Raw genomic sequence first — 7,775 nt, forward strand, 5'->3', positions numbered from 1 at the left:
ACAGTGATAGGTCAACTTTATGAGAAAGGTAGCCTTTATTAGTAGGAAATTATTACCTATAGAACAGAACTAGGTAGCTATTGAGAAGGAGTGATTTGCCATAGTGTCGGTCTTGCGCAAGTTTCGCTCTTATATGTGTGGCACTAAATGTAGGGGGCAAACAGCTCAAAAGCCACTGAAATGGTTAATAGTTATGAAGAGAGAGAATCCCAGGTTGCTGCAATGGTGTATTAGACTTTGTGGTGGGGCAAAGAGCCGGATTGAGCCACAGGAATACTAATGGTCTTTCTCACCAGTTTTACCGATCTGACCACCCAATCTCTCCATGTTAGGGGTTGGTTTGGGGTGTTACGATCTGCGAGGGGTGTCTGCTGGGATGGAAGATTGCGCCGCAAAGTAATGGGCGTGCACCCCTGACCTGAGTGTCCCAACTGTGCTGAAGCCGTTAATGGTTGAGAGATGCAGGATGGAGCCACAAGACAATTCTCACTATGCAGGGTGGGTGCTAGTCTTGGGATGAAAGCGTGTTGACAAATAAATTAGCTGAAACCTCAATGCTTATTCACATCCTAATCTGTCAATGTAATATCTTTAAATGTCACGATTGATACCCTTCATGTGAATGCTAGAATTATTATGTTATTCATAAACAAGAAAGATACAACTGCAATTCGAGATGCTTACTGATGAAGCGGGCTTCGGAAAATATTTTATTCTGACTCGTGGATTTAATTCCCCATAACATGAACTAATCAATTAATGAGCTGTTGCATGATTTGTTTAATTAACACAACCTAGATTAAGTTTGCACCACACTTATACACGCGGGAAACTAATTATATGTGCTCTTGTTGCATTTGCAAGTCTGTTTTGTAACACATGATTAATATTGTCTTGTTTGTTATGTCTGTCCTATTGTCTTTGTCACTATTATTATGCGGCTGATCATTCATGGCATGTGCTTTTTATATGTGCTTACATGTTTGTCCTATGTTGTGTTTGTCTGTCTGTGTATCATTTAATCATCTTTTTACTTTTTCAGAAACATTAAGCTGGATTACATGAAGAATGGTAGATATTTTATGTGCTGCTTTAATTGTTTGCTTTTGCTAAATGTCTTTTATTAGTGGGTTAATTAATAATTAGCAAGGGCTGGGTGGTACAGAAGGGTTTGCTTTACCTGAATTAATCACTCTTTTTGTGTTTGTTTAAATATTATCTCAAGAGTGGTTTGAGGCCTAGTCTCTGTTTCTGAAGAAAAGTTGGTCGGCCTGAACTGAGCAGAAGTTGGAGCCAAGTGTACACATTTTGGAAATCTTCCATGCAGAGTTTGTTTTACTTTGAAAGGATTGTGGCTCTGACTTTTGAAAAAACTGTGGCTCTAACAATGGAGCTTGTTTTCATGGACTGCTCTGGATGTTCTTTTACAAGGCCGAGGAAGTGGCAGGCATAATTCTGCCGAGCTTTGGTGGAAGTCAGATTGGTAACTTTAAAAATGTTGCAAAGCTCGGAAGCTGATGTCACTCTATGTCAATGGACAATGGCATGGTGACGCTTATTCCCTGGACGTGTTAGTTGTGGTGGTCTGACAGCCACCAACCAATCACAGTGCTGAACTTTTGTAAAATTATTACATTTAGTTAAATTTGAGAGCGAAAATGATATAAAATTGGCTCTCTTGAAGGGTTTGGGGCTGTCTTTCCTGAGGGCGAAGTGCTGTCCGAATTCCTTTGGATTGTAAGCATTCAACTGTTTATTATTTGTTTCCCTTTCAGGTCAGAAAGCTAACTTAGAGAATAAGATTCATGTTTTTCTTAGTTCATTATTTTGAACAATGCTAAAATGACAGTTAACATTGTGCCAATGTTTAATGCATTTAACTGAATTAATAAAACTAAATGTTTGATTTAAATAAAGAGAGTTAATAAAGATTATTCAATTATGAATTTTAAAATAAACTTTTTAAAATGACAAGCTGGTCTTGTTTATTTTGGCTAATGTTGCAACAACATATTGATCCATTCACCTCATGATTCAGCTGCTCTATTGTTTCTTATGGGCCTGGTATTGATTGGTAAATGTGATAGTGGATTGTGACATCATTTATAAAGTATTTTAGTTGCAGCGCTGGATCAATTTGGTAGCTTCAGACGGTTATATGTTGTTTTTGACATGCATGTTACATATATGTTGGTATAGTCATAGGATTGATGTTTAACAAATGTTAAGTTTTTGATTGTTATATGCAGTCTTAAGGAATTTTTTCCAGCAGTGTGAAAAATTTCTGGTTAATTGCCGGCAAAGTAGTGTGACTAGAAGAGTTACACAGTGCATTTGTCTGTTTCAAAATTGTGGTATAGAATATATCACATGTTGTTGACGTACAACACAAGTTTATGGACCTTAGATTGACTGGTTGAATGTATAGTGAGAATTGCCTATGAAATTGTAGCATTAGGCATAGGGACCTGGTGAGCCTGTTTTAAAGCTTTCTGTGAAAAGAGTAGTAGGATTTATTCAAGCTTGAGTGAAGGGTGAGATAGTGTCGTCTATTCTTATCAACGCCTGACGTTTTCTGTGGTTGGTTCAAGTCCTGCCAAGAATTTGTGTGTGTATGATCAGGGTTTTCTTGTTTGAAAGTGTGTGAATGTTTTGGTATCCTGAAGGGTAGGGTAAGAATTACTCTATCTGCAATTGAAACTATTCTGTGAGAATAGCGTTGTCTATTCCACGCTGAGAATACTTGAATGAATGTTTAAAACTATCTCTTTGTTAGAGAAACAGGCAAATGGTTTGTTTTCATGTTGTTATTAATAGCGTTTTTATAAAATAATTGAAAGCGTTTTTGAGCCTTCATGGTAAAGAATGCGCTATTTTAAAATATTGTAAAGCACTCTGAAGCCTTTAGGTAAAGTCTGCGCTGTTTAAAAACATTAAAAGGTGTTTTGCGCTATTTAAATACCTTCAAAAAGCATTGCGCTTTTTAAATCCTTTAAAAAGTGCCCCGTTCGAAAATTGTAAGGGAGGGGCTGATTTAGGAGTGAGAGCGTATGGGGAGAGCCTACAGCCGCAGCTGCTGTATACGTCAGAGCCCGCCGCGCTCTGATTGGATGATGTGCCTGAAGTGTTAGAGCAAAGCAATGCTCTCATTGGCTGAGGTGCGATAAATATTTTAAAGTGGTTTCTGGCTTTTGCGGATGTTCCCGATCACGCTATTGATTTAAGCTGATTATTTGCATATCGCGTGTGGCGAGTGTTGTATTGCTTGGAGCGTTATAGCAGCAGTAGTGACAAAAATAGCTACAGCCGTGTGGTAATTGGCTGAGTTTACAGGGACAGCGCGCTGATTAAATGCCTGGAGCGCTGTGCTGTGATTAATTTTGAGACGTTATTGGTATTTGGTATTCTGAGCAGTGAATTAGATCAGCTGCTTTGCTTATTGTTAAAATTGCCTTGTCCTAGAATGCGGAGCATATTGTGAAGGAGGGGGGAGAGCTGCCTGCAGCGACTGACTACGTCAGCCGCCGCGCTCCCATTTGTGGAAAGGACGACGCGTCATAGGCAGAGCCGCGCTCTGATTGGGCGAGGCTCCGTGAGCCGCGCTCTGATTGGGCGAGGCTTTCCCATTGAGCATTCCTTGGTCTCGAGTGTCACGGAGGAGCCGCGCACTGATTGGCTGTGATGTGTGCTGACACGAGAGAGGAGCCGCGACCTGATTGGTCAGAGCTTCGTGTTGTTTCTATTAAAAAAAAAAAGAGGAGTGCTGCTGAGCGCTGAAAGTGGATTCGCGCTACACTTGAAAGGTTTTAGATTTCAGATTAGGGGGGGCTGGCTTGGTTGAGGTTGATTTGTTTCTAGCTTGAGAAGAGCTGTGTCCTGGTTGGCTAGGGACGCCGCAGCGTCATAGAAAGGCGCAACCAGATTGGTTGAGGCTTGCTGGGTACTGGTTGGCTGAGCGCTGTGCAGCCACACGGTGATTGGTTAAAACACTCGTGCTGATGCACATTGTTTACTTTTTGCCGAGCATTTAGTTTTCCACGCTATTAATGCCCAAAGCTTCGTTTTTTAATATTAATTGTTTCTGATATTTACCACAACACATTTGCTATTAATTAGTGAATAATACAGGAGATACATTAGGACAATAGCAGCAAAAGTGATCAGAGTAAGGACATTGATATTATTAATTAGTATAATATTAAGTAAAAACAGTTGCTTAAAGTTGCAAATAAAGTTATAGTATTTACAGCATTGTACATTAAGAAAGCCATTAAAAGCCTTTGATAAAACAGCATTGAGTTACAAACATGAGTTATTGGGATGATTATAAACAAAAGCCTACATGGTTTCAAAAGGTGAAAAATTATTTTAAACCTGACAAGAAAATTGAAACACGTGGTGGTAAATTACTTCACAAGTACAAAACACCTGCAGCCTATATGGAAGGCGAATATGGTTATCATACTGTAATTTGGTTTGATAACTGGATGCATTATACCAAAAATGATGGTGTACTAGCCTGGCCAGAAGATGGGTCATTTAATGTGAAAGTTTTACAAAATCTGAGAGGAAAAATGATGGATCTTGTGCCAAAGCCAAGACCTACACAATTTGAAGCCTTAGTTGAATGGGAGGTTGAGATGATGGAACTTGAACGTGAAAGCAAGTGTTCAGCACCTAAATATTCAAAATATGTTGTAAATAAGGAAACACATGAGGATAAAGTGAGACGCTGGAGAAAGGCAGACATGTATGATGGTCTGTATCCAGTAAGAATAAAGATTACTGAAGATTTAGAACAAAAGACAGCTGGAAGAAGAATTGATGAGGAATTAGATGATGCGGTTTTAGAAGATATCTATGCCACTAAACCCAAACCGCCACCTTATCAAGCAGGTTCTCAATCTACCCCGAGAGTTTCTACAGAAACTTCTCCAAGTGCACCTCCTAGAGAAGTTGAGGAAGGTTCTCCCAGATTTTTAAAATTACCTGAACGGGTAGGCTCAGTAAATAATTGTAGTACACCTAGAAGAAGCAGAGTTCCTCAACAAGAAAATAATTTTGTGAGAAATCAAGAAAGATTACCTGCTGATCAAGAAATTTCTAGTTACAATAAAGCAAAGCAAGATTTAATTCAACAATTGACAAAAGGCATGGAAGCAGTTACAGTACCAGTAACTATTGGTCCTGTTGTACCAGTTTTTGATCAAGGAGATAATAGACAAACAGCCTTAACAGTTCCATGAAATGCAGAAATTCAAAAGGTTGCTGAAAAGTTTTATTCAGAACTTTCAGAGATTCATAGAGAAAAATCTATGATGCCAAATTTAACATTACATGGAAGTTTGTCAAGTTCGCAAGCACCAACTGTGGCAGATTCAGATTCAGGTTTGTCAGAGAAAAGCTTAAACAGAACAGAATTATCTCAAAATGGAATGTCCCCTGAAGCTCCTGATTATAAAAAGCTTGATGTAGCTAAATTAAAAGCTGACCTGGAGGAATTAATCATTGGCACAATTGGTACTGATAATTTGAAGTTGTATCAAGATGATGAACTATTGTTTATTTGTAAAAGCATTCAGTGGAAAACGAAAAACAGGTATGAACAACTGGAAGAAATGGCTGCTGAGTTAGAAATTGATTTGAGCAAACAGAAACATTTACAGAAACATTGCAGGGTGGATTTCTCTGAGAGGGACATTGATAATTTAAATGCTGCTGGAAGAATAACTCATATAAGAGAATTAATAGGTTTTCTCTGAAAATTAGGTGAATTAGGTAAATGGAGAATAAAATGGTCAAAGAAAGAACAAGATAAAAGACTAAGAAATGATGACATTTCTGAATTTCCAATGAGAGAAATAGCTGGAGGAGGGTATGTACATGTTCCTTGGTCCAGACAGGATATTCTCCTGTTTACTAATGATTTTCCACGGTTGAGGGAAAAACCAGTTGAGTGGTACCAACAGGTAGACAGATTTATAAAGGTGTCAAAGGTTCTGTGGATTGATCTGGATGGATTCTTTGACATTGTTATCCCATCAGATCTTTGGACAGAATGCAAGATTTCTGTGGATTGGCCAAAAGAAGAACCTGCCCGAGACAAAATTACAGGTGCCCCATCAAAAGATGTCATGGATCTTAATAATAAAGTAATTTATTGGCTGAAAGGAAAAATTCCCCCAAAAGAAGTGGACTCGGTTAAAATAGACAGAACAAATCAGGAACCAAAAGAATCAGTTCATTCATTTTATGAAAGGTTACTGTTAGTCTTTAAACAGTACAGTGGCTATGAAAAATTAAGTGAAAAAGACATGAGCCACTTTATATACAGATTTGTATATGGCCTGAGACCTGAAATTGGTGACATGATTAGAAATGGAATTGTTTGTTGGCAAGCACTATCAGTTGATGACATCCTGAGGAAAGCAAAATATTGCAGTGATGAGATAGATGCAAGGCAAAAGAATCTCAAGGAGAAAGCAATGTGGGCACAAGTGAAGGTAGCTGAGCAGCAACAACAACAACAGTTAGGCTCTATGCAACAGGGAAAATTCAAGGGTAATTTTAATAATAATAAGCCAAAATTTAATGTAAATGTTGAAGAGCTGAAACAAAAGCTCCCATGTTTTAATTGTGGCGAAATTGGACACTAGAAACGAGAGTGTAAAAACCCGTCCAGAAATTTAAAAAATAATTCATTGAATCCACAGGTGCAGTGTGAGTTAAATCCGCAGCAACAGCAACAGCTACAACAGCAGCTGAATGAGTTAAGTCAGCAGCGACAGCTACAGCGACAAATAGTGAACCAGACACAGCAAAGCCAGTTTCAGCAACAGAATCAGGTACAGCAGAATCAAATTCAGCAGAGTCAGTTACCTCAAGCACCATTCCCTGGTAGTGCTAACACACAGAGATTTTCTCCTGAAACAGGTTTCTGTGGAAATAATTCGGTTAAAAATGTGTCAAAAGTTAACATGTCAAGTGCTTCTCAATTTTGGTTAAAAGACAAAGAGGGGAGTGATTCATCAGAGGATTACTCATGACGGTGCCTGAGAGAGGAAGAAGAGTGTGTGCTTGGACCCACTCTTGAGGTAGATCAGTCTGGTCCATTTGTTAATGGTAAAGTGAATGATAATGATATCACTTTCCTTGTGGACACAGGTGCTACCCGTTCTACTGTTAGATCAGCAGAAATAGAAAACCTTCCTCTCTCAGGTGAGTCCATTCAAGTTGTAGGTGTAGCTAATCAGCAAATTAAAACAAATTTGACAGATCCAGTAAAAGTGGAGATAGGCAACTACAAAGATAAACACAGATTTCTAGTTTGTGACAGCAGTCCTGTGAATCTGTTGGGTCGTGATATATTATGCAAAATGAATTGCAGAATATATTGCTCACCAGATGGCATTGAAATGCAAACAGCAGAAGAAGATGGGCTTTATAAATGGACTATGCTAATGGTTGAAGAGGAGAAAACACCAATATTTCCTGTATTTGATAAAAATGATTTGCCAGAAGAGCTCAAAAAGCCAGTTAATCCAGCACTTTGGGACCTAACAGGAAATGATATGGGTCTTATGAAAAATATTGATCCAGTAAAAATCACTGTTAAACAGGGAATTGATTTTCCAAACGTTCCTCAATACAAAATGAAAGCAGAGACAATTGAGGGTGTCATTCCTGTGATTGAAAAATTCATAAGTCAAGGTGTGTTAAAAGAAATTGAAAGCAGCCCATGTATTTCACCAATTGTGGGTATTAAAAAGCCAAAT

Source organism: Lissotriton vulgaris, chromosome 7 (genome assembly GCF_964263255.1).
Source record: "Lissotriton vulgaris chromosome 7, aLisVul1.2, whole genome shotgun sequence".
Lineage (NCBI taxonomy): Eukaryota > Metazoa > Chordata > Amphibia > Caudata > Salamandridae > Lissotriton > Lissotriton vulgaris.